At 46.7% G+C, this 27,125-nt stretch overlaps 1 protein-coding gene and 1 long non-coding RNA gene across 2 annotated transcripts in view; both read right to left on the reverse strand.

Annotated features, from left to right (window-relative positions):
* The window catches only part of LOC114044096, a 2,089-nt gene extending 1,741 nt beyond the window's left edge, over positions 1-348 (reverse strand). Inside the window, exon 1 of the long non-coding RNA XR_003569175.1 lies at positions 206-348. This is a non-coding gene — a long non-coding RNA (uncharacterized LOC114044096). The remainder of the gene's footprint in view (positions 1-205) is intronic.
* TTC28 (tetratricopeptide repeat domain 28) overlaps positions 1-27,125 on the reverse strand; it is a 639,521-nt gene that overhangs the window by 73,719 nt on the left and 538,677 nt on the right. The window lies entirely within an intron of this gene.

Raw genomic sequence — 27,125 nt, forward strand, 5'->3', positions numbered from 1 at the left:
CCTCCTCGTCTCTTCTTCTTCCTCCTCCTTCCCCCTCTCCCCCTCCCCCCTCCCCCCACCTCCTCCAGGTCCTACCCACGCTTCATTTATACATTCTCCTTGGAGACAGTCTGTTTCATTGAATTGTGGGCACTCTGCTATTCCAGTCCTCACTGAAACATTCCCCAGCAGGCTGATGCTGCTTTTCCCCATTTGTCCCTCTCACCTGAGGTTCACGAGGTACCCTATAAATTACATCCCATTGCACAGCGTCCCTGAAATTTTCACCCTTGAGCTTCTGAAATAGCAGCAGCTATTACTGCGAGCCTCCCCTGGCTTTATGGCTTTCTTCTCCAGGGCAGGCATGGAGCAGATGAAGGAGCTGCTGTGTGCTTTCAAAAGGGAAGCTGTAGGATCACATTCACGCTAATGGGAAAAGGAAGCCAAGCAATCACGTGACTTATTCAATAACAAAACTCCCCATAGGGCTGAACCCTCTCCCCCTGCGTCCTGTGGGAACCTGTCGCTCCCCACCGTGTCTTTGTTTTCCTCCCCTCTTCTCTCCTCGTTTCTGGCTTCTGCCCTGCTGAGCAGAGAGGTGCCAGTCCTCTGACGCCCCAAATGGGGGTGCTCACAGCTACCCTCAGGGTTAATAAGGCAGCCTGCTACAGCCGTGTGTGTTGGAAGGATAAGGGATGAAATTGGCCATCAATTGGATTGAGTGTTATGGATGAGCATGAGGCTTTAAAGCACTGAGTCAGTTCATTTTGCATTTGAGGTGTTAGCCTCCTTGCTGGATTTTTGGATCCACTCCCCTTACATGATCAAGCGCTGAGCCTTGCACACAGTAGGTGCTTAATAAATACACACTGCATTGGATTCGTTGCAGCTTGAGACAAGGGCTTTGCTTCTCTGCTCCTCAGTTTCCTCATACGCCAAATGAAGACCCTTTCTGTTTTTCTACAATTCTGCCAAGTCTCAGACCTTCGGAGATGACCTCAGTGGATTTCAGCTCCTTCAAGGGGCCGGTGCCCCCAGCTCCCCCGGCCACTAACCCTGCTGGCAGAAGAGGGGTCCCCTCTGCTTCTGCCAGACTGGCAGCCCTCCTCCCTCACTTGCAGCCTCTCTGCCATCACAGTGGATGAAGCTCCCGGGAGTCACACCTCTCTCCGAGTGACCTATGACTACAAGCTCGGCTCGCTGCTCTGTCGGATAGGTGCACAGGCACCATGCCACCACCTCTGCCTTGGGGCTAAATGACCCACTCATGCACCAGCTCCAGCGTGGATTGTTGCAGGACTCATCAGCCCACGGCTGGGTCATCTCCGCCTCTTGCTGCTGCCTGTGTTCTGGCTTTCCCCTACACATTAGCTCCTCTGGGGGACTGAGGAAGGCTGGGGACAGGAGGGGTAACTCACATAATAAATTGAGTTACTTGTTATTAGCTCTAGCCAAAGGCTCGGTGGGGGAGGGTGGTCCAATTTAAGGATTAAAATGAGGTTTGGGATTTTTGATGAATTCCAAACTGTTATTAGTTGTGCCCAGAATATTGCAATAGATTTCTAATGGGTCTTTTGTCCCCTCCAAGCCTTACATAGGCCCTCCCCAACTCAAACATTCACAAGGGCTCCCCATTCCCTACACAATAAAGTTCACACTCTTTTGCCTAGCTCTGGACCCAATCTCCTGCCCCTGGGCCACAACTAGGCTAGGCAACTGGGGCTTTGGCTGAGAGCACTGACTTGTTTTTCTTGGGGGGACAGGATGCTTCCTCCCTCTGGAACTTCCTCCTCAATCTTTTCTTTTTACACCCTTTCATATTCTTGCACTCATGGAAATCTGGCTTTCTCCAGAAGATACCACATGACTGACTGCTCCCCAACACACTGGGCTAGGTGGAGGAGGAGGAAAGGCACCAGTAAATGTGGGGGCCCCCCAAGGCTCTTTCTGGGGTCTGCTTTCCTTCTTCCTCAATCTCAAAAGCTCTCAAGCAGCCAAGGCTCTCTATGTAGGCGATGGAGGCTCCATCAGCCTTCATCTCCTACCGCCCCAGATTAACCACTGCTTCCCGGACAGCTCCGCCTGGATATCCCAGGAGCATCCTCAAGTGGGACAGTGAAAAGAACATTCCTTCTGGAGTCGGAGAACCTGGGTTCAAATCCCGCCTCAGACATTACTGTGTTAAAGTGACATCCCTTCACTTTCCTTTGGCTCATAGTGGCATAGCGGAGAAAACACTGGACTTGGGATTCAGGAAGACCTGGGTTCAAATCCAACCTCAGATACTTCAGAGCAGACATGTCACTTAACCTCTGCCTGCCTCAGTTTTCTCATCTGTAAAATGAGTGGGTTGGGTTTGGCCTAAGGCCTCTTCTAGCTCCCTTTACCTCCTCTTTCTCCTTTGTTCCTACCCCCAAGTCCTCTGCCCACCCTGCCTCCAAATCCAGAGCTCTTTGCACTGCATCCATCCCAGCCTGGCTCCAATCTCTCCGGACATTAATTCTCTTTGGAGCTCCTCCAGCCCACCCAATGGGCCCTCTCCCTGTTCTTCACTCATGGCATTCTATTTCTCATCACCAGACCTTTGCACTGACCGCCCCCCTGCCTGGCATACCCTCCCTTCCAGAATCCCTCTTTTCCTTCGAGTTCCACCTTCTGGTATGAAGCCTTTCCTGACCCCCCAGGCTGCCAGGACCCTCTCTCTCTCCTAAACCATTTTGTATTTATCTCTATTTCTTTTCTTTATTCCATATATACTTACACTTGTTCTCATCTCCCCCAATACTGTATAAGCGCTCTGAAAACAGAGACTCTTTCATTCTTTATATTTGTGTCTCCAGCAAGAAGCCCAGGCTTGTTGATTGAATCAATGGCCAAACTCTGTCTAACAGCCCTTCCCCTCTGGACATTCAAGGCCTTTACCCTGGGTCAGATCTTCATCACCTCTCAGTGGCCCTCTCGCTCCCGTACATAATCCACAAAGCTGTCAGTTCCTAAAACACAGATCTGAACATGACACCCTCTACTCAACCATCTCCCATGGCTCGCTATTTCCTGTTTGTGGCCTGGCATTTAAAGCCCTCCCAGCCCCCTCCCACTGACATTTCTGGCCGTAGCTCAGCTCTGCCAGCTGTCTCCCATACTCAACGTTCTCCCCTGAGGCCTCTGCACACGGGATCTGCCGCCTCTGGAAGGCATCTCCCTCTCCTCTGCTTCACGGGGGCCCCGATCTCAGCTCTTCACGTGCTTGCACGTTCTCCTTCTAGAAATTACTTAATGAGTAAGACTCCTGTGGCAGAGAAGGCACTGACCTGCACTAGCAGAAGGAGCTTCCTCACCGAGGAGGTCCCTAAAGGAATAGAATCACAGGTGTGACCCCTCTCTCTCTGCTTCCTTTGTATTTACTGGCCTGCCTCTTTGCTCTCTTGACAGAAAGCAAATACCACCAGGTCGGAGATTTTTGTTTCCATCTTTGTACCCCCAGGGCTTGATACCATTTTACTGAGGTCAGCGGAAGCCAGAAGCCTGACATTCTCCGCCCAGACCTCGCCCTCCCGTCTTTGCCTCCTCCTTTCAACACTTCCTCTGAGCCTCACCTCAGCCCCCAGGTCTCCTGCTTTTCCTGCTCTCTACAGGCCCGACCATTCACCTGCCGCCTCTCTTGCACCCTCGATGCCCCTGCTCGCTGCCTCCTAAGGCCAGTCACGCCCAGCTGGGCTGCAGCCTGGGATCCTCTCCACAATCCAATTTCTTGGCTCATTTTCTCGAGCTGCTCCGGAGAAGCGTCCTGTCAAAAGTCATCCCGAGCCAGGCCCTCGCCCCAGATTTATTGATTCTGGGGGCAGTGCTCTTCATACAACTCATCCTTTCCCCAGGCACCAAATCTGCCGTTTCTTCTTTGTCAAGGAAAAGAAAGCAAGCAACCACCTTGAAAAAGCAGGGATGTTTCATGGCAGCTGTACGGTGCCCTCCCTCCACTGCCTCCCCAGAATCCACAAACGTCCTCCCCCAAGGTGTCTAGGACGGCGAGTCCTAGGAAACAGATGTGATCTGATTTGGGGGAGGCATAGTCCTGATTTACAGAGACTAGGCAACTTTGCACCTTCTGTTGTCTTTAACCAAAGAAGGGCACCTTGTCTCCAGTGAGTAAGTGGGGTGGGTGGGTTTCCCCTCTTCCTGCCCAGCTCTCACTCCTCTCCCCTCTCAGGGTTGGGGGGCAGGAGGGCACACATCTGTGTGTCTGCATATACAGAAATACATATTTGTGAGCGTGCATACACATATATACACACACAGACATACATCCACACATTTATATTTGCAAATACACATAGGTATACATACACACAGTGTTTTATACTACATGCATAAGTGTAGATATACACACATACATATACACATATGTGTATGCGTGTGTGTGTGTGTACTCAGGGGTCTCCTGATCTACACCCCACACTACACCATCCCTGATCAATTCCCCTCAATACATACAGTCACTGTTTGTAAATGAACAGATGGTAATAAATGAATTTAAAGCCATTTTTCTTGAGCAGGTGGGTACCATTCAAGAGGAGTGGGGTGGAGGAAAAGGAAAGAGCTTTTGTTAAGCACCTACCACGTGCTGGACACTGCCTAATGTGTTTACACATATTATCTTATTATTAGAATTTCTCAGAATTTAAAGTCGCATCAGACCTTCGCAGTCACCCAGGGCAGGAGTTCTTTACTGGGCACTTTGATGAGCTTATTTCAGCAAAATCAGATTGTGATGACTATATTTCAACACAATCTGTTTCCACTGTAACCCCCTGTATTTTGTTTTATGCATTTACAAATGTTTTTCTGAGAAGGGGTCCTCAGGCTTCACCAGACTGACTGACAGAGGGGTCCTTGACACATCACAAATGGTTAACAGCCCCTGGCCAAGTGTGACCTCTTCACTTTCCAGACAAAAACCAAGAACAGAAATGGGGAGTGAGTCGTCCAAGGTCACTAGCATTACATTACAGGGCAGGGCTGGAGCTCAGGTGTTCTATCATCAAAGCCCGGAAGCTCCCGCGACATCCGCAGCAATGGCCCTTTGAAAGAAATGGTCCATCCTAGCTGCTGGCAGGATGATCCAGGTGCCCCAGAGCAGCATGGGAAGGAACCTTGGTTCAGGAGTCCCAGGCCCTGGGGCCCATTCATGGCTTTGGATACTGTGTGACCTTGGGTAGGTCAGATCCCTTCTCTTGGGCTGTGGTTTTCTCATCTGAAAAACTGAGTGGGCTGGAATATGTGAGCAGCTCCCAATGCAATGGTTCAAATGTAGCAGGGACGGGTTTCCTAAGGGGAGCCAGGACCTGAGAAGACCCTCCGCAGCCCCTGCACCCACAAGCCCCAGGCCCCAGACCCCTCTGCCTCTGCATTCTCCTCCTAGAAAACTCCTGTCACTAAAATGGCCCCACCAAGGCTTTTTGTCTTCACTCACCCAAGATAAGACAATGCATGCCAGCAGGGATATTTGCGTACACAGGCTCCATCTTATATATTATTTAAGGGCGTTTGTGTCTGTATAACAAAGGAACCTACAAAGCCCCTTGATCCTGAGCCTGCGGCCTGGGGGCCCTTTATTAGCAGCTCTGACGAGTGGCCTGGCTCAGCCTTCCAATGAGGGCACTAATATTAAACAGCCAAATGACCCCTTTAAGAAATGAAAAAGAGACGAGGGTTTAGGATAATGAGAATATTATAGCAAAGCTCACACTGTGTCTGCTTTTAATGGGAGTCACGCAGCTCAAACCCCATGTAATGCTGTGAGAATGCCCCCCCTCAGAGTTATTACACATTCAGAAATCCACAATATATCATAATGAAAATGCATATTCTAATACCCTGTGATCCCCTTAATGAGGAAAGGGGTGGGCCTTTATTTATAATCTTCTAAATCTAGGTAAACTGCACACACTTAAAAATTCTGGATAAGTCACGCCACTGAAAAGTGGCAATATGCTACCAAACTAAGAATGTCTGATTTGGATAAAGGAGATTAGCTTTCAGAATTCAGGGCACAATTGGCCAATGAGAAATGATTTTTTAAAATAATTTGTATTTTTCCAGGGGTCTACTGCTCCCACGTTTTAGCTAAATAGTGCACATAGTAGGTGCCTAATAAGTGTCTGCTGAACTATTTTGAAAGGGCATTTAGAGTTCTGGAGGATAATGTGGAAAGATGGTTTCTGAAAAGGCTCAGAATGGAAGGGAAAGTATGACACAGAATGGTACTAGAAGGGCCTTTAGAAGTTGGCTGACTCAACCCCCTTAGTTTTACAGTGAAGAAAACTGAGCATCAGGTGTGTGGGTGGGTGTGGGGACAACCTGCCCAAGGTCACCCAGCCCAGCCCAGAAACCGGCATCCAGAAGCCTCACCCAGCTGTAGTGGTGTTGGAGCAGTCTCTCACGTGTTCCTCATATCAACTCTATGAAGTAGGTGGTTCGAGTACTTTTAGCCCCATTTTACAGATGAGTGAATCGAGGCTCGGGAAGGCTCGTGATTTGCCTTGAGGTAGGCAATGAGGGGTAGAAGCAGCCCTTTAGATGCAGAGCCAAGCTCTGCTCACTGTGCTATACTGCCCCCCATATCACATCACTCTTTCCTTATATCATTCACAATGACACATCGCTGTGCAATGTACAAAGTCATTTTCCTCAAAACAACTTTGTGAGGTGGGCAGTACAGCCATCCCTCTGTCTGACAGGCTGGAGAGGGCTGAAGGCAAGGCAGGCCCTCAAAGGGGCTGCTCAGCTTTTTCTTCTTGGTGGTTCTTGAGTGCCCATGGCTTTTACTCGTGGTTAACTATCTCCCAATGGGGCCCAGAAGCTACCTGTGAACTCAGAGTTCTGGTTTCTGGGCAGCAGCCCAGGAACGAAGCAAGGAAGCCTGAAGAGGGGTCTCGGGTCTTTAACACCATCCAACCAGTAGCCAAGCAAATTTCCGTTTCTGTCTAACTGGATTTTCTGAAAGCACTGGCTTCCCCCCTCCAGATGCCGCTGACATTGGGCTGTCCCAGGCAGCCCTGGGTGGATGCCCATCCCCAGGCTCTGGCAGCTGCACGAACACATTGGGGGGCCAAAGCAGCCCGAGGGTTTGAAAAGACATTGTCAAGAAGTGGAAGCCCCCCCATGCAACCTAGATGGTTATTAGCTAGTGGGGAACATCCTCTGCATTCTAATATCATCGTCTAAATAACAATAATAATGAAAATAATCATCACAATAACAGGAAAGACCCCTCCCCGGCTGTCCAGGTGGGAGCGGCTTCTTATCAGAGTTGACACAGGACCCAGCGTGGGGCAGGGGAGCCAAGAGGCCTGGGCTCTAAGCCTGCTCACTCTGGGCCTCAGTTTCCACATCGATAAAATGATGGACAGGGTTGGACTTTGAAGCCTCTGAGGCCTCTCTCAACACTAAAATTCTGGGATTCTTGGAAGAAAGTGTGCTCGTTGCTCCAGCGCAGGCCAGCAGGGGGCGCACAGGTCACCCAGCAGCTCCAAGCAGGCTGGGATGACATTGTCTGTAACTCCCTAAAACACCAGCCCCAGACAAAAGAACCATGGGAATTCCTGGCTCCGTTAAAAGCACTGACAAACACATGCATTTACCCAATGGAAAGGCGCAAAATTAATTGGAAACGAGATGGAACTCTGTAGTCCCCAGGCCCTTGGAGGGCTTATAATTAATAAATAATTGTAAAGCACTTTGCAAGTACACGGTGCCGGGGAGGTGCTAAATTATAGATCATCTTTCTGCAAGCACTAAAAAGTAAATGGAGCGGACGTGGAAGGGGTGCACACTTGCGGGCTGGGGCCCACGTCCAAGCTGGGACCCGATTGGATCCCTCTCTGGGCTCACCTTCTCCCTGAAAGACGAAGGCCCTACGGATCTCTGCTGCGTCCTCTAGCTCTGGGCTTCTTTGTTCTAAGGGCAGTGTGGCGGAATGGATGGCTCGCCTGCTAGGGATGCCTGGGTTTGCATCCCGCCCTGGATAGGATCTGCTAACCTAAGCGCACCAGGCTGCGTCTCTGGGCCTCGGTGCACTCATCTATAAAATGGGGGCAATAGTACTCTGATGACCAACATCATGGGGGGGTCATGCAGATCGAATGAGGTGCAGCGGGGTGGGGGGCAGGGAGCCTGAAACGCCCCATATTCTTGCCATTACTCTTCTCCGAGACCCTCCCTGCTGTGGAGAGGCCGTGACACCGGGTTCTGAAGCTGCTTCCAGCTCTGGCATCTCCCTTTCCATTGTCCTCCCCGCCCTGACGTTCTACATCCCACAGCACCCTGTTATCTAGCCAAAAGACGAGAAATGGAGGGAGAGCAAACGTGGCGATGTCTTCTAAGCAAAGGCTCCCCATGGGACGCACACACACCCCAGAGCAAAGAGCAGCGGCAAACTCTAACAATAATTAATGAAGCATAAATTGCACAGGTGATAAAAAGAAGCAAAACTGGCTCCTCCGCTCTGAACACGGTCTCTTTCGGGCATTTTTATTTCCTTATGTATATTCAGGACTCTATAAAGTGTATACAGAGGACTGGAAGAGGGTGGTGAAGAGAATCCATAGGCTTAATTGCTAAATGATGAAGAAGTCATGGCATGAGAGGGGGCAGCCCGCCCCGTGGCTTTCTCCATCTCTTCCTGCAGAATCCGCAATCTTAGAGCCCTCCCCGGCACAGGAAGGTTTCTATGGTTACATAGGATGTAAATATGTTATATGCCATGTGTGATGGGGAATGATTGGCTAGAACACGGCTCTGTATACTCACCAGACGATGTTTGTGCAGTCTAACCCCAAAGGGAAATTATCTGTCTGCACAGCACCGTGCAGCCAGTTAAATATTTGTTTCTAGGTTTATGGGGAGGAGCAGAGGCAAAAGAAGAAGCTGTTGGTATTAAAGAGACCGTCTATAGGGCTGAGTGACTCTCGACGAATGGCCCTGCCTGTGTCTGACCTCCAGATGAGGGGCTGATGAAATACGAGAGGCAAAGGAGGCATCCATCCCCTTTCCTCAGCACCGTGGGCACTTGGCAGGCCACGTCAAGAGTGCCGGGTTCAGGACTGGGAGCCCCATTTCAGAAGGGAAGCTAACAAGTCAGAGAAGGATGAATCATCCGGGGTGAGGGGGTAGAGGCCATGCTGCCCCAGCATGCTTAGTCTGAAGACCAGCCTGAGGAAGAAGTGTTAAGGATCTCAGTTAAGAGTCTCAAGGGCGGTCACAGAGAAGAGCAACCCCTGGGCATGATGGTGGAAGCTTCAGAGATGGGGTCTGGGCTCCATGTTAACACAAACTTCCTAACAATGGGCGCTGCCCTTCAAGTGAACTGAGCTACCTCAAGGAGAGGTGGCATTCCCCTGGTTGGAGGGCTTCAAGCTGGGGAGGGTCTTAAAGGAGCTCCTCCTCTGTGGCTGGTGGAATTGGGCCTCTGAGGTCCCTTCTAAGCTGTGATTCTGCTGGGGCCTGCTAGAGCAGCTTAGATCATCTCGAAAACGTTGCCTGAGCAGGAATCTTCACACGCACCCAAGTTATTTTGCTAGTGGTTTGCATTTTTAGTGGTTGCTGACACAGCAAGTGAGGGGGGAACAGTTTTCACCCAACGAGAGCCCAGTGTTGAGTAACTGGTACCTCAGGACACAGCATTTTCGAGCTGCAGAGAAAGAAGCATCAGACTGCAACAATCTGAATCTCTAGCATGAAGCCGGCATACCAAGAAATCCCAACACCAAAGGGAAAGAAAAGAACAGCCGGCCGGTCAGCCCGCAGGGTCCCAAGCCGGCCGCCCAGCTCAGGCCCAAGTTCACTGACACAGAGTTCAAATGACTGGCTGACGCTTCCGGAGTAGGAAAGAACAGGGATGGGAGCTGAAGCCAGGTCCTCTGGACTCCAAATTCACTCCACTTCCCACTGTAAAACACGGCCGCTTTACACGAGCCTTGGGACATCACCAGACGAGATAATGCGGGAAGAGCGTGGCAAGCCCTAAGGTGTAATACAACGCTATTGCAATCATTACGATCCATGTAAATGGAGGAGCCTCCCAAAGGATGTGGAGGTAAGAACAGCTTCCAGCTGACATACCAAACCTCTAGGCCTGGCTTTCACAACAAACACTTGAGCCCTCAGGTGCCAGGCTGCGCGAGGGAAGGGAGGGCAGAACCGACTTTGAAATCTGGCCAGGGCAGCTCACTCACTGTATCCATCCTCTGGGCAAGTCTCTTCTGAGCCTGAATTCCCTTATCCACAAAACAGGGAGAATAATTCTTGCTTTACCTTCTAGTCCTTTTTAACTGTGGACTGCTCTGCACACGGGAGGAGTGACCATTCTGATGGTGGCAGCAGCAGCATCGGGCAGCTCAAAGAGGAGGGGCTTGGAGTCATGGAGATCTGGGTTTGAATCCTTCCAACACTAGCTTTGTGACTCTGGCAAGTCACTTAAACTTGCTAAGCCTCAGTTTCCTCATCAGTAAAATGGGGACATGAACACCCACAGTAAACACCTGCTTTGCCAGGTGGCTGTGAGGTTCCAAAGAGGCTGTTAGGGGCTTTGAGGGCCTCGGGCTGCATGTCTTCACCAACAGTACCCTTGTCCTCATCACTGTGTTCTTTGGAAAGACTGAGCTCTCCTCCATCTCTCCCAGGCTTCTGATAGCCTGGTGCCCAGAAGCCATTGCTGGGGCCTTTTTCTGGTGTACGTACAAGAAAAAAGCCTGAGTTTAAAAATACTGGAGATGAAAAGGGAAGATCCTGTTCTGAAGATACCCTGGTGGATGCTTTGGGTATTTTCTCCTTCCCTAAGACAGCATCATCAAGGATCTCCATGATCAGAAAACGGGACGGGCAGGTTGCACATGGAGTAGGACTGGTAAGAGATGGACACCCAAGTACCACCCTGGTACCGATGAGAACAGGGAAGACTCCCAACAAGAATGCACAGCACGGGAGGAGAAGTCAGTGTGGACACTGGTGGTGGTAGCCCCCCACCCCCACCCCCACCCCTCTGAAGCGGCGCCCCTTCCATCACTGGGCCTAGTTTACAGTTGTCTTTTTAAACGTTGACACATCCAGATGGTTTTTAGCAACCAGGTAGACAGACGTCCAACACACCTCATAAATACTGAAATGAAAAGGGGGCATTCTAGCCATTGAGACTGTCCCCTTGTGATTGTTAAGTCAATCAAATCATCAATCAGCCTACAATGTTTGTCAGGCTCTGGGGATGCAAAGAGGAGCTTACCTTCTATTGGGGGAGATAACATGGGCATACAGAAGTCCACACAGAATAATATAAGGTAATGTCGAGGGGCAGGCGTAGGGTGGGCGTGGGGGCAATCAGGAAAGGAGGAGGCTGAATGGAACAGAAGGAAGGATAAACCATGCTGTGTACTGACTGTGTGACACTGCCTGGGTACAGGCCCTCATCCCTCCACATCTGCATCGCTGCAGCAGCTGCGGGGTGGGGGGTGGGGGTCTATCTGCCTCAAGTCTCTCCCTACTCGAACCTATCCTCCATTCAGCCACTTCTGATGGTAAGCTCCCTGGGGGTAAGGACTCTCTTTTGCCTCTTTTTCTTTCCCCAGGCATTAGCACAGTGCTAAGGATGGATGAGACTAGGGTGTTTGTAGGCAGCAGAGAAGGAACCAATACATAAGGAGAGACGGGAGATTGGGGGGGGCAGTGACTGTGGGAGAAATCTCCTGGAGAGTATGGAGAAGATGGGATGGAGAGTATGTGTGCATATGTATATATACACATGCACACACACACATATATATATACACATGTGTGTACAATATACATACATATACATACACACTATATATATGTATATATACACACACACACTCACACACACATATATATACACATGTGTGTACAATATACATACATACACATACATACTATATATATATATGTATATACACACACACACACATACATAATACATATATTTTGTAGAAGACCTAGCTTTGTAAGGCTCTTCTGTCTCTTCAGAAACTGCAGAAAAGGAAGAAAGAATGAGAGATGGGTGATGTCAAGAGATTTTTAAAGATGTTAAGTAGGAGAAAAATAATGGCTTCCTTTGTCAGTAAGTATTAGGCAAGGACCTCTGCTGCAGAAGCAGAGGGAAGAGATACTGTGGGAAGCTGGAGAGAAAAGGTCTTGAACAGCGGCTGTGGGGAGTGTGACCGGGAATCAATTAGGGCTGAGGAAAGAGAGCACCAGCCTTGCTGAAGTGAAGGTCCACCTGAAACTTGAAAACACAGATGTAGTATGGACTTCATCAGGTTGCTGGATGATCATCTTTTAAGAAAAGGAATCACTTTTGCAGTGTAAGGCAAGGCAGGACCTCTGTGGCTGGGGATGCTCGCACCACCCAGGGGCCACCATCATCCGGGAGTGGCCTTATTTTACAGGCTAACAGAGGTTCACTTACCGAAAAGCCGCTTTGGCACAAATCTGCCTGGATGGCACTGGCAGAATTCATTTCAGGATAAGGCCATGCCCACCTACTCTTTCCTGCTCTGGACAGGAGCTGCTTTTCCCCTGACTCAAAGTAAAATGACCATTTCTGATAGAGAAGCTGGGGATTTAAAAAGAAGGCATCATTTGAAAATTCCTGTTAAGCTTCGTGCTTGGCTTCTGGGCATGGAGCTAGATGGGTAGGGTGAAGTCAAGGGATGAAGGTGAGCTTGCTCCCTGGCAGAGGGAGAGAGCTCCTGCTGACTCTCCACACCAATAAGCCACGGTTCTGCTCCTCTTTTGTCTCACCACACGCTGGTAATACATCACATTCAGGTGCCTTCTAATTCCACACATGACTCACCTGCCGCCATTCCCAAGATAAATAGAGAGATAGTGAAAGATCCCAAAGTTGCCCTTGATGAAATCAAGTCCCCAGGCCCAGACTGACTATCTTACCGATACTGAAAGAACTAACCGATGTGATTAATGAGCCACTCTCAGAGGTCTTCAAAGGACCGAGAAGAACTGGAGAAGCGACACAGGGCTGGATGAGGGCAAACGCTGATCTGGTTTTCCAAAAGGAAGAGAGAATGAAGTTTGCAAACTCAGGCCAATGAACCCGACTTTTTAAAATTCCTGGCCAAAAAATGTGGATTGCGCTGCTTAAGGAATGATTTGTGAGCAAATAGAAATGACATCGGTGACTGCAAAGAGAGGATGGCTTCGTTAAGAACAGGTCACCGCAGACTAACCTCATTTTCTTTTTTGACAGGGTCCCTGTAGAGTCAACTTGTAGATCAGGGGAACACTGTAGAGATAGTTTAACTAGACCTTAGCAAGCATTTGATAAATTTGTTCATGCTATCCTTGTGGACAAGATAGAGATGTGAGCTGCATGATAGTACAGTCTGGGGAATTTGGAACTAGTTAAATGGCTGGGCTCAAAGAGGAGTCATTAATTTTTTTATATCAACTTGGAAGGTCTCCAGTGGAATACCCTAGTTATTTGTAACATTTTTCATCAATGACTTAGATCAAGGATTCTTAACCTGAGGTTCATGAACTTGTTTTTCAAAATATTTTGATAAGTGTATTTCAATGTAATTGGTTTCCTTTGTAAACCAATGTATTTGGTTTATGTATTTAGAAACATTATTCTGAGAAGGGGTCCACAGATTTTACCAGAGTGCCAAAGGGGTTTATGCTACAAGAAAAGTTAAGAAACTCAACTTAGATAAAGAAATAGATGGCATGCTTGCCAACTAATCAATTAATAAGGATCTGGCAGCTGTGGATTGAATGGATTGGAATGGGAAGAGACTGAAATGAGAAACACCAGTAAACAGTGAGTATAATAGTGTAGTTAAGGTGGTGAAGGCCTGGTCTGGAGCGTAGAACATGACAGATGAGTCTGTGAAATCTGATAACTTAAGAGGCTATGATTGTCACAATTCATTTATACGTGTAGATTTTGGATTTGCAAAGACCACACTTAAGCGTGGAGGAGGAGAAGAGAGAACCCAAGATAATCCTGCCTTTAATTCTAAAGGCATTAGGTTCAGGATGACGCCATTTACAGAAATGAGGAATTTGGGAAAGAGCACTTAGGACTAGCATGAGACATGGTCATATGTGTTTTTGTATTCAGTTTATGTGGTAATATAACCTTATATTGTCCTTGGCTTCTCATCGCAGTCTTCTTATACATTACTCTCCTCCATGTGCTCTACTGAGGACAGCCATGCTGACCTTTTTGCTGTTCCTTGCACACACCTCTCCATCTCTCGACTTAGTATCTTTGCACTGGTGGTCCCCCTTGTCCAAAATGCTCCCCTTCCTTGCTTCCTCCTCTTAGACTGACTTCTTTCAAGAATCAACTCACATCCCACCTTCTGCAGAAGTCTCCTCCCCAACTGCGAGGGCCTTCTTATCTAAGGTTACCTTATGCCTATATGTATAGATTTTGTATTTATATATATATTTTACCTCTCCCATTAGAATGTAAGCTCTTGGAGGGAAGGGATCAATTTTGCTTTTTATTTATATCCCCAATGCTTAATCTAGTGTTTGGCACATAGCATTTAATAAATCTTGGTGACTAATTGATTGACAAGATCCTCAATAGCTGCTGGTAAGATTTTGACTGCTTTGTTTTTGTATATTATTTTCTGCATTGCTGTGTTCCAGTCCTTTAAAAAATTTGTAATGTTCTTCCTCTGACTCTTAAGTTTCCTCTATGTATTCTGTCTTCAAGGTACATTGTTTGAGCTTGCATAGATTTTGTATGTTATTTTAACACTGTTGCCTTTTGCTTCTCTTCTGCTAGATTTTCTTCCACTTTGGAATTTCATTTTCCAAATCTGTTCATCTCTCTTTCATACCTTTATGGAGACTCTCCATCGTAGATTCAATTTCTTAGAATCTGCTGAGTGTTTTAATTCTGTATTGAGTGCTCCCAGAGTTGTTCTTAATTTCTTTTTTTTTTTTGTGGGTTTCAGTTCCTTTTTGATCCATTTTGGAGTTTCTTGTTGTTCTATGCTCTTTTAGGAGTATAAAGGATTCTTTTTTTTTCATCAGGCATTGGTTTAGTTTCCCCTGTCTTTTGATATTTAACAGAGATTTGTATTTTCATTGAGGATTTACTGTTCATTCTTCCCTTTGGTTTTAGGATTCTTTCTGTTGCTTTATTTGCTTATGCTCTGGGCTTTTTATTGGGGGATTTTCTCTTAAAATCTTTGGTGTTTCAGTCTTTTTGTGTGTGTGTGCATGTGTCCTATCACTTTCTGGTTTCTCTGTCTCTCTCTGAGTATACTTCTGAGACTAGACTTTGAGGCTGCTTCAGTTTACTCAATTTGTAGGATATGCGGTTCACTGGCCAAAGTAGAAAATACGTACAGAAAGTATCAGTTGCAAAGTCAGAGGGAAGACCCCATGGTCCTTAGGGCATAGTTATAAAAATAGATTATAATGAATCTCCTTTACTCAGGAGTCCTGATAAAACTATATATCTTTTAAAATTATTTTTATTTATTTCATTAAATATTTCCCAATTACATTAAAATTTTTTTTAAATCATTAAAAAATTCTTTTGAATACCAAATTCTCTTCTTCCCACCTTAAGAAAACAATTTGATTTTGATTATACATGTAAGGTCATTAAAAACATATTTCCATATTACAAATGTTAAAAAAAAGGCATAAACTAAAACAATAAAAATAAAGAAAATAAAAAACCAGTCTGCTTCAATCTACATTCAGAGTTCATCAGTCTCTCTGGAGGGGGAGAGCATTTTTCATCATGGGTCCCTTGGAACTCTTTTGAATCACTGTCTTAATCAGAGTAGCCAAGTGTTTCACAGCTGGTCATTGTTACAATGTCACTGTTACTATGGACAATGTTCTCCTGGTTCTGCTCTCCTCACTTTGCATCAGTTCATATAAGACTTCCCAGGTTTTTCTGAAAGTATCCTGCTTTGTCAGTTCTTACAGCACAATAGTATTCCATCACATTCATATACCACTACTTGTTAAGCCATTCCCCAATTGATGGGTATCCCCTTGATTTCTGACTCTTTGCCATCACAAAAAGAGCTGCTATAAATATTTTTATACAAAAAGGTACTTTTCCTTTTTCTTTGACCTCCTTGGGATTCAGACCTATAGTGTATTGCTGGGTCAAAGGGAATGCAGAGTTTGTGATAAATCTCTCTTCATTTCTGACAACAGACCATTGGACAGTGGCAAGAACTTTCTTGTCCAGGTCCTCAGTAGCTATGCTTCTGCAGGGAGCCTTTTCTGGGTCTCCTTTATCCTCCTGCCTTTCCTCTGGCCTGCCTCTACTTTACTGTGTTTGTACAGAGTCGTCTGCATAATGTCTCCCCATTAGACTGCCAGCTCCTGTTATTTTCGGGGGCTTTTTTGTATCCCTAGTGCCTAACACAGTGCCTGGTACATAGAAGGTGCATAGTAAATGCTTGCTACTGGCTGACAGGAGGTGTAGGCTGCTGGGTCTGCAGAAACAGTTGCCAGGTTACACCTCCCCAAGCATGGCTCTCCTAGATGCTGGCCGTGAGGGCTGGCCTAGACCTGGGAGCACTGCTATTCCCAGGGCTTTTGGCCTTGGGTTGCTAGGCTGTCTCCATCTGGATCTGCCTGGCGGTGGCAGTCAGTGTGGTTGGCTGGTTTGGCTGGCTTGGCACATGCCGCCTCGTGCCTCTCCCCAAGGGTGTCTCAATGCTTCAGCTGGGTCAGCTTGTCTGCTTTGTGGGTGGCAGTTTTTCTGCAGTTAGTGGGGATTCCTGGCCCCTTCTCCATAGGGGTTACTCCCATGAATGATGACTTCATCGACTAGGCTGGAAGCAGCACCAGCAATCCGGGGTGGGGTGTACTGTTGTGTTTGGGTTTCTTGGGCTTATCTGTCCATCGGCTGGTCAGCAGCTTGGGCTGCCTTGTTAGGCAGTGAGTTCCCTGTCACTGTAGGGGTTTAGAAGATGGATGAGTATTTATTGGGGATATTTTTGAGAGGATTCCTATGTTGAGGAAAAGCTTGGACTAGATGATTCTTTGAGGTCCCTTTTGGTTCTGAGATAATATAGCTGAAATTAGATCTTTCCCTTAATTTGGTCTGATGGGATTGATCTCTGCTGCATCAGAGTATTTCTTCTCTTTACAAAAGAGAATACTCAATGATAATTCTACTTCCCACCAAAGCTGCATTATTTAAAAACAAGAAATTAAAAACATTTGTTTGTACTTCTTTTATGTGCCTCTCATGTTTATATTATTAGGAATATATTGTACATGGATAATAAATATTATGCATAATACATGTATATAATATATAATACATACACATGTATGCATATTTGTCATATCTCCTTTGACCTTCCTGTCCCACTAAGCTGTGAAAGAAATGATTATTTCTCTCTTGTATTTAATAACAAATTACTGAATTAGGACCAAGGTTTTTCCCCCTTTTCTACTTCCTCATCCAGAAATCAACCAGTGTGGGGAATCCATCTCAAAGACTTATCCAGGCTAAAGATCTAATTAAAGACAGTAAACGAAATTCTAAGTTTAGGCTAATAAGCGCCTTCCTTCTTATTGAGTTTACTCAGACAGATCCGGGAAAATGCAGATTCTCCCTTTTGTCAGACAGGTGATATGGAAATTGATAAGTCTCTTGGACCGAGACTTGGGTGATTCATGTCCTGGACCCCAAGACCCTCATTAGAATGAACCCATCATTATAATAAGCATTCTCTCATTAATTGTTAACCAATCAGAGCTCACTGCCACCCTCAGGAACACCTGCCTTCTAAGGGCATATAAACTGTAAGCCCACCACCATGAGAGGTCTTTGGCATTCAAGAGTACCACTGACCTCTTTTATTAATAACACTCTAGCTTTATTAAGAAAATGATTAAATTATCCAGAAATGATGTCTCTCAAACTTTTTAAACATCACAGCTATAAATTCCAGTCTGATGAGGCCTTGCCTTCTTTATCCTTCTTGCAGAATATGTCATTTTTAAAGGTATGTCATTTAATGAACTGAACCATTGGCTGGCTGACAAAATATCGGTGATTCCTCCATACAGCTGGGGCACCTAACCTTTAATATTTTTTTCTTCATCACCCTGGTACGATCTTTGGCATAAAGAAACACGATCTTTTTATCATTACTAGACAGTTCTACCCAATGACCATCATCATCATCATCGCCATTTTCTTCTTTCTCTTCTTACCCTTCCTCCTCATCTTCAGACCCACAAAGAGGTCAGCCACATGGATGGATGGTCATGGCTTTCCTTCTAAGAAAAGCAGACTGGGGCATCTAGGTGGCGCAGCGGGTAGAGCACCAGCCCTGGATTCAGGAGGATCTGAGTTCAAATCCGGCCTCAGACACATAACACTTACTAGCTGTGTGACCCTGGGCAAGTCACTTAACCCCACTGCCTAGCCAAAAAAAAAAAAGAAGAAGAAGAAGAAGAAGACGACGACAGCAGGCTAGGACGTTTTCAGAACATACCATCACAAGCAGGGTCTTATTTTAAATTAGAGACAAGACCTAGAAGGGGCTATCTCTGTACTCTCCTTAGATGGCCTGGACTCATTCAGAAACCCAAGGAACACATTCCTCCCTTTTTTTCTGACCCTATTAAAATTCATCATATGACTATTACTGTCAGAACTAGGAGGGACCTCAGAAGAGAGAATTTGAGAGGTGGAAGGAAACAGAAAACAAAGAAGAAGGCAGGGGCCTTAAAACATAGAATACAGCTTGTGAGAGCCCGGAAAAGCCACAGAACTGAGAAGGTCAGAGCCAGGAGGGGCCTCAGAACCAGAAGAGACCGACTCAATCATTCTAGCCTAACCTCCTCCATGCGTCAGAGAGTCTTTATTGGGGGAGGGGGAGGGGGAGGAAGTTGACTTCTACATCACGCCAGGCCACCAGTTTCCACGAGTTTCTACTGCATCAGCCCTGATCACGGCAGGCGGGGCTACAAAGGCCTAGTTTCTTGCTGGGAGCGTGCAAAGCTAAAATCTAGCTTGCCCCTCTGAAAGTGAGTTTTTGATAAGAAGACTGAAGGCCTCCGTAGAGAATGCCCATGCTTCCCCCTGCATCTGCTCTCGAGCGCTCACGCGACCAAATCCAGGATGAGGAAGGAAGGAAGCGTTTGCAGAAGCTCACTTACTCACTCAGCGACAGACGCTCTACGTGGCTTTTAAGCGTCCAGCAGTTTTCTTGAATGTTTCCAATGTCATTTGTCTTAAGGCAGTGGGCTGTGGAGAACCTTTACAACCTCCTCTGGGCCCAGAATTTACGCTGGGAAATGTTCTTGACTGGATGAGTCAGACAGCTGGCGCTCCGGACTTGGCATCAGCCCAGAGTCTTGGCCCGCGTTCTGCCCCTTCACACTCACGCGTCAGGTCACTCTGATTCTCCCGGACCTCTGCTTGTGCCTGTCTAAGATGGGTGTAGCCCTCTTGGTATGTGCCTCCCACAGTGGGGCGGAGTGATTTACAGGCCTAGAGATGTGCTAGGTATTCTCATTATCTGGAGAATCAGGTGGGAATGGTGGCTTGGCTTACCTTGACATGTCTATGAAGCTGCGCAGCATGCAAAGTGCTTTCAAATCAACTGTCTCCACTGAATCAAATTTATAACAACAAGAGCTGTTCTTCAACTGATAAATGGTCAAAGGATAGGAACAGATAGTTTTTAGGTAAAGAAATTAAAGCCATCTATAGTCATATGAAAAAATGCTCTAAATCACTATTGATTAGGGAAATGCAAATTAAAACAGCTCTGAGATACACCACCTCACACCCATCAGACTGGCTAATACGATAGAGAAGGAAAATGAAAAATGTTGAAGAGAATATGGGAAAACTGGGACATTAATGCACTGTTGGTAGAGTTGTGAACTGATCCAACCATTCTGGACAACAATTTGTAACTATGCCCAAAGGACATGTACCCTGCAATATTGTATTCAATCTATATCCCAAAGAGATTTTTTAATAAAGTGGGAGGGGAAGGACCTGTATGTACAAAAATATTTATAGCAACTCTTTTAGTGGTGGCAAAGAATTGGAAATTGAGGGGATGCCCATCCACTGAGGAATGGCTAAACAAGTTGTGGTATATGATTGTGATGGAACATTATTGTGCTACAAGAAATGACAAACAGGATGTTCTCAGAAAAATCTGGAAAAATTTATATGAACTGATGCAGAGTGAAGTAAAGAGAACCAGAATAACATTATACACAAAAATAGCAATATTGCACAATGATCAACTGTGAATGACTTATTCTCAGTAATACAAAGATCCAAGACAGTTCTAAAGGACTTATGATAAAAAATGCTATCCACCTCCCGAGAAAGATCTGATGGAGTTTGAACGTAGAGTGAAGCACACTTTTTAAAATCTTTATTTCCCTTGGTTTTTTTTTGTTTTTTTGGGGGGGGGGTGTGTTTTCTTTTACAACATGACTAACATGGAAATTTGCTTGACTACACACGATAACCTATATCAAATTGGTTGCCTTCTCAATGAGGGGGGAGGGAAGGGAGGAAGGGAGAGAATTTGGAATTCAAAAAATTTTCAAATGAATGTTAAAAATTATTTTTATAAATAATTAGAGAAAAATAAAATATTAAATCAAAAAAATCAATGGTCTCTCTTGATCTTCACAACAAACCTAATGTCCCTATTTCTATGGCACATCCAATGAAGAAGCAAAAGTGCAGAAAGGCCCAACATCTCTTGGGGGCAGAGCTACAACTCTCACTCAGGTCTTCTGAGTCCCAAGTTGCTCTATCCCCTGGACACACAGCCCTCCTTTCCTCCTGCTCCCCAGCTCGATTGCCTGTCCTGGCCATTACGGAATTATGAAATCCTAGAATTCCATCTACAAGGAAACTCTGACCTTGAGAGGTTTTTGGTTGAATTGTAGTCTGAGCTCATCCCAAGACTAATTCTAAGCCTTTGTAAAAACAAAAATGACACTTTAAAGTCAGTTCAATAAACATTTATTCAATACCTAGTAGAAGGGGGAGGTGGGAAGGGAATACCTACTATGTGCCAGGCACATGCTAAGCGCTTTACAATGATTATCTCAATTGATCCTCACAACGACCCCGGGAGGAAGGGGTTGTTACTATCCCCATTTTACACTTGGGGAAACTGAGGCAAACAGACTTGCCCAGGGTCACATGGCCCATAAATGTCTGAGGCAGAATTTGCACTCAGATCTTCCTGACTCCAGACCACAACCTCTCCACTGCATAACTAGCTGTCTCTGTGGCATGGCATATGTTGGGCACAGGGATCTGGAGAGAAAACCCATTAGTCTAGAGTGGTATACAAATATAAAAAGTTTCCAACCTCCCTGCTTGGACGCGAGGCTGACCCACCCTGGGAATCCTCCTGCCACGTCCCACTTAATTCTCTTTACAAACCCTTGGCAGCTGTGTGGGTCACAGAACATTAATCAGTCCCCTGTTTGCCTTCAGAAACACCAGAGAGTAGGTGGGTCACATATCCTGCTTTCCTTGGCACCTTCTCGCCCATCCAAGCACAGGTCAGAAGGGTTCGAGAGTGACTATCTGCATCGCACACAGACCCAGCTCTCTCTGGAGAGTGTAACCCGGCCTGTTCCCAGGGGAACGTAGGGAAATATCCACAACACACCAGCCTAATTGATCGCCTGTGTAACTCTGTGAGTTAAGTGGAGATCACAGAGGTAGCCCTTCTGTGGGTGCCTGGGCAGGGCCTTCAATCTCTCCGACCCTAAGGTTAGCTCATCTGTTCTATGGGACTGATATTTGTGCTACTCGTCCCCCAAGACTGTTGTGAAAATCTAACAAGACAACGAACGGTAAGGTTTCTGTCATCACAAAGCACTAGAGATAAATGTCTAATAATGTCACCACCACCCCCCCACAAACTCCAGGGGCTCCCTAGGGCCCCCAGGAGCAAACACCAAATGCTCTGTTTGGCCTTCACAGCCCTTCCTGACCCAGCCCCCTCCTACCTCTCCAGTCTTCTCACCCCTTCACTCCTGATCCTCCTGGCGGTGCCACCAAGACCCTCCATCTCTGGGCTCCCAGCATGCTCTCTGGCTGTCCCCCATGCCTGGACGCTCTCCCTCCTTATTTCTGCTTCCTGGCTTCCTTCAAATCCCACCTAAAATCTGACCTTCTATAGGAAGCTTTCCTAAGTCTAGTGCCTTTATTTTCCTTGTTCTCTCCCCTATTAGACTGGAAGCTCCTGGAGGGAAGGGACTGTCTTCGGCCCCTTTTTGTATCCCCAGCGCTTAGCACAGTGCCTGGCACATAGTAGGTGCTTAATAGATGTTGATAACCTGACTGACTTGCTATAGTGATCTAAGCTCCAGCTCCCTTACGTCAAATGACAGATGGCAACAAATTCCCAAACAACCAGAGATTCTGGACATTGGTATTCTCTGGAATAAGAGCCGATCAGTAACGACCGTTTAGATCTCCGTGCTGATCTTTCTTCACCAGTCTTCCCTTACTCATCTCCTTCCCCCTTTCTGACTTGCTTTCTTTTCTCAGGCTGTGGGAGTCACAAAGAGCCAGCCCCACCCCCTCCCAGTGCTGATGCCTCCTCCACCCTGAGCAGCAGGGGACGGGCCATGGAGCGGACCACCCCAGAGCCAGAATGCAATCGTGGAGGCCTCCGGAGAGCTCTACAGAGGCAGGATGAAATGTCTCATTTTAATGGTGCCAATGTCTCCTCTTGTCTTGTCCTCCTATGTGATTTAGAATTCAATTCAATTCAGTTCACAGGTGCTAGCATGTTCAAGGGATTATGCTAAGTGCTGGGAACGCAAAGACAAAAATGATGCAACATTTGATTACACGAAGTTTAAATTCTACTAGGGCTTGGACCCCTTCTACAATCTAGTGGAGCCTATGGACTATTTCTCAGAACAATGTTTTTTAAGTGCAGAAATAGTGCAGATGTTTGATCTAAAAGATCTGCATCCCCAGAGAGACAAGAGGGTGCAGAAGAACATCTGAACCTTGAATATATTCTCTGGCCAAAGGATCATTCCCTTCCTTCATTTGAAGGTCAGTGGCCTGGACCAGAACGTGTCCAATGGCCTGAGCAGTGGCAAGTGGCATCCTCTTTATCCATGGTGATCCACATGTCCCTAGGGGATCCATTCTCCCCTTGCTCCTCTGGCCCCCAGCCCCTCTCCTCAAACCTGAACAAGAGTAAAGCACCGGGAGCATGCTGGGAACCAAGGAAAGCTGCAGAGCTTTGCAGTTAGGTGAGACCTGGTTTCCAATCCTGCCAATGATACTTCCTTCTTGTGTGATTAGCCTCAATTTCCTCTTCTGCAAAAGGTGACTACAGTAACTCCTTAAAGGGTAAGCGCAAGGAACAAATGAGATAACGCACTTTGCGGACCTGAAAGCAGGGGTTCTTCGCCATTTTTGTGGGTGAAGACAGTCCAGTGAAGCCTACAGACTTCTCAGAATATCTTTAAATTCACAAAATAAAACACACAGGAGTACAAAGGAAACCAGTCAAACTGAAATACAGTTATCAGAATATTTCAGAAAGCAAGCCCACAGACCTTGGGCTGAGAATCCATCTTAATTCCTATCTATGTGTTGGGCCAAGCCCAACACACAACTCCCAAGGGGGAACCACAGCTGTTTTGGGAGGGCTCTCGCTCTCTCAGGAAATCATGGCCTTTCTCAACCAAAAAGACTTGAGGATAATTTTGTGGGTTTGGCACCAGTTCTGGGTAAGCCTGCCTAAAGTCCCCAGATGACACGGTCCTTCCTGGCCTAGGTCCGGCTCTGGGCCCAGCTCTGACATTCCCCAACTGTGGACGCCAGGTAGATCACTTCAGAACCTCGGTGCCCTCATCTGCCAGAAGAGGGTGCGGATACTTCCACTGAGGACCCCGCAGGGCTGTGGAGATGTTTGTAAGTTCCAGTGGCAGAGGTGTGTGACTATGAGCTTATGGTCTGACCCTACCAAGAGCACACCGAGACCCTTCTAGTCTTTACCAAGGCCCCTGGGCTTGAGGTTGAGAGCCCTGGGCTTTGCCATTCACTAAATAATCTTGGAGATGCTTCTTAATTTCCCCAAACCTCGATTTACTCCCTCATGGAAGAGGGATGCTAGTTCCTGCCCTGCCTGTCCCCAGCCTCTATTAACTCTGGGCCAGGGCTGTTGGTCTTTTCTTCTAGTATTTCTTGAGGGCAGGGGCACCCTCTCCAACCCCCCAATCCCCACGTGCCGAGGCAGGGCCTGGCACACACTTAAAGTAGCTACTGAAAAAATGCTCGTGGATGGACTGAATTGTTTCATTCATCATTCTGATCTCTTTGCTACTGTAGCTCTCAGTGTCCTCTAAAGCTCAAAGTCTTTAGTCCAAAATGTCCATCCACTAGTAATCATGCAATGAATTTTTAATCCTTGGAATTTCAAACACAACCTGGGTGAGGGGGACATCTGGCTGAACAAACATGAAGAAGAAAAGAGCTATCTGACTTCAGGGTTATGAGTCCCTTTAACACTTGTGTTAAAGGAAAAACGGCATTTCTACCCCTCAACACACTCCTTCTCCCCTCACCCTGGAGAGGGCTTCATTGCTTTGTGGAGGGTCCTTCCTCACTCAGGGCACGACTGGTCTGAAGTCTGCTTAGCCCTCATTTTAATACAGAGGGTGAGGGACAGGTCACTGCCCATGGACAAAAAATGGACTATTTTGCTGACTGGTAGGTCCTAAGGACTGAGCTGCCTGGGGACATGGGACATCTACAGATGGCATAAACCTAAGAATTATCTTCCAAAGTGTCTAGGCCATTTGGTCTCTAAACATCATTAGAGAGAAAAATCTAAAAGGAAAAAGATGGTTTGAAGTTAAGTGACCATCTAAAGAGATGAGAATCAATGCTTTGCATTCCTCAGTCTTTCCTACTTAATATTCATCAAGAAAGGCTGTCTCTACCCTTCTGATGTAAGATCAATAGGGGGACACTCACAGTTTCAACCCCCATCAGTGAGTCTAAAATTTTTTTAAAAAGACAAATTAACTTACAATGTAATTCAAAAGGTACCCGGCAGAAAGAGTACTTGTGACATTGTGTCAGAAGATCCCAGTTCAGATCTTAGCCTCACATGAAATCAGAGATCTCGGGCTGGAAGAAAGGGACCCTGCAGATCATCTAGCCCAGAGGTTCTCGTGCTTTTTGATCTCAGGCTCCCTTTATACTTTTAAAAATTATTGAGGGCCCCCAAAGAGGCTTTTTTAATATGGGTTATATGTCTATAGGTATCTATCACGTTAGAAATTAAAACATCTTAGCATAATTATGAAAACCACTTTGACCTCTTGGATGCCCCGCAAGGGTCTTAGTGACCCCAGGGGTTCCCAGACCACACTTTGAAAACCACTGACGTAATCCAATCTTCTCATTTGACTGTTGAAGAAACCATGGCCCAGACAGAGAAGAGGAAAGCCAAGATTCCAACAGGCCCTCTGACTCCAAACCAAGGTCTTTGTCTTATGCTGTAGTACTTTTAATGGCAGGGTGACCTTGGGTAAACCAGTCCACCTTTGTAAGGCTGTTTCCTCATCTGTAAAATGGGCGTAACATACTTGCATTACTCTTCAGGAAGGCTGTAAGGAAATCATTTCTATAAGCTACAAAGTGCTGTGCTGGTGGGGCTAGTGTCCTCTTTTGAGGACAGGGCACCATCATACCATTCCTCCAAATGCAGGGGCTAGATGCCCTTGGGGGTTTAAGAGGCTTGAATTCTTGACCTTGCATGAGCTAAGGATCTGGTCATCAGGGTTCAATAAATGACATTCTCTTCAGAAGCTCTGGGCCAGGGCAGGAAGTAGGGGCATCCATCCTGTTCTAAAAACACAGGCTACCAAGAATTAAAACATTGCTTTCAAATGTCTCTAATTAGAGGCAGACAGATAACAGTACCAAGAGGAATAAGGGGAAAAATGGATTTAAGCTCCCATGAATCTGACCCTGTGTTGTCAGTACATGATTTGGGAAGTGATAAGCTTTTCCCTATGTTCTGCCTCTCACTGCTGATTGGTTGTTACTCGCATTTCATTAGCCTAAGCTTATCCAAGCCAACAATGAGCCCTTTGCAAAGTCCTAACAAGCCTAATACTTATTATTAGAGATCACGGGAGTTTAGCAGATAGGAGGCTGGCCTTAGACTCGGGAGACATGAATATTAGTCCCAGGTCCATCAGTGACTGTATGATTATGTGTTTCCGGTCAGAATGACCACAGACATGGATAAGAGTCTTGATACTTGACAGCCATCTTTGTAGATGTGGAAGAAAAGGGATCCACGCATCTGAATTATAAATAATGACTGTAAGCCTCAGAGATTCCCAGTTAAAGGTCTGTACCCTCATATAAAATGGATATTTTGAGGTTATCAGAGAACTGTAAAGACACATGGAGGGCTGGCCTTGGAGCCAAAAAGACCTGGGTTCAGGTCCTTTCTCTGACCCATACCAGCTATGGAACCATGGCTAGTCCCTCTCAGCACCCCAGGGAACTCGCTATCTGCACTGATGGAAGGACTTTTCAGACCCACGAGCTTCTCGTAGCCACAAAATCACAGGTGCTGACAAAAGCCAAAAGACCAAGAAGCTGAACCCGAGCATGACGGGCAGCGCTGTGAACTCCTTGGGGACAGTGCCCAGCACTAGGGTGACCACTCAGGAGAGGAGGAGCTCTGTGTTCAGGGGCCTGCCCAGCACCACGGAACCTGCCTAGATCCCCTGAGAGCCAGCAGCCCTGGGGACATAAGGCGAGTGCACCCAGGAGCATCCTGGTGGGTTTTGCAGGGACTGTAAATATTTAACTGGGATGTAGGGGGTTGATGAGGGGCAGTTTTTTGGCCAACATGATGAGCCTTCAGGTTAAGACTCTGGGGATTCTGCACCTCCCTGTGGAGGGTGGGCATGCGCACATGCGCGCATGCACACACACACACACACACACACACACACACACACACCATACTTCTAGATCCATTCACGGGGGGGGGGGGGGGGGGGGGGCCAAGATGGGGGGGGAAAAGCAGTGACTGTCTTGAGCTCTC

The sequence above is a fragment of the Vombatus ursinus genome, unplaced genomic scaffold (genome assembly GCF_900497805.2).
Source record: "Vombatus ursinus unplaced genomic scaffold, bare-nosed wombat genome assembly UNPS02001287.1, whole genome shotgun sequence".
Lineage (NCBI taxonomy): Eukaryota > Metazoa > Chordata > Mammalia > Diprotodontia > Vombatidae > Vombatus > Vombatus ursinus.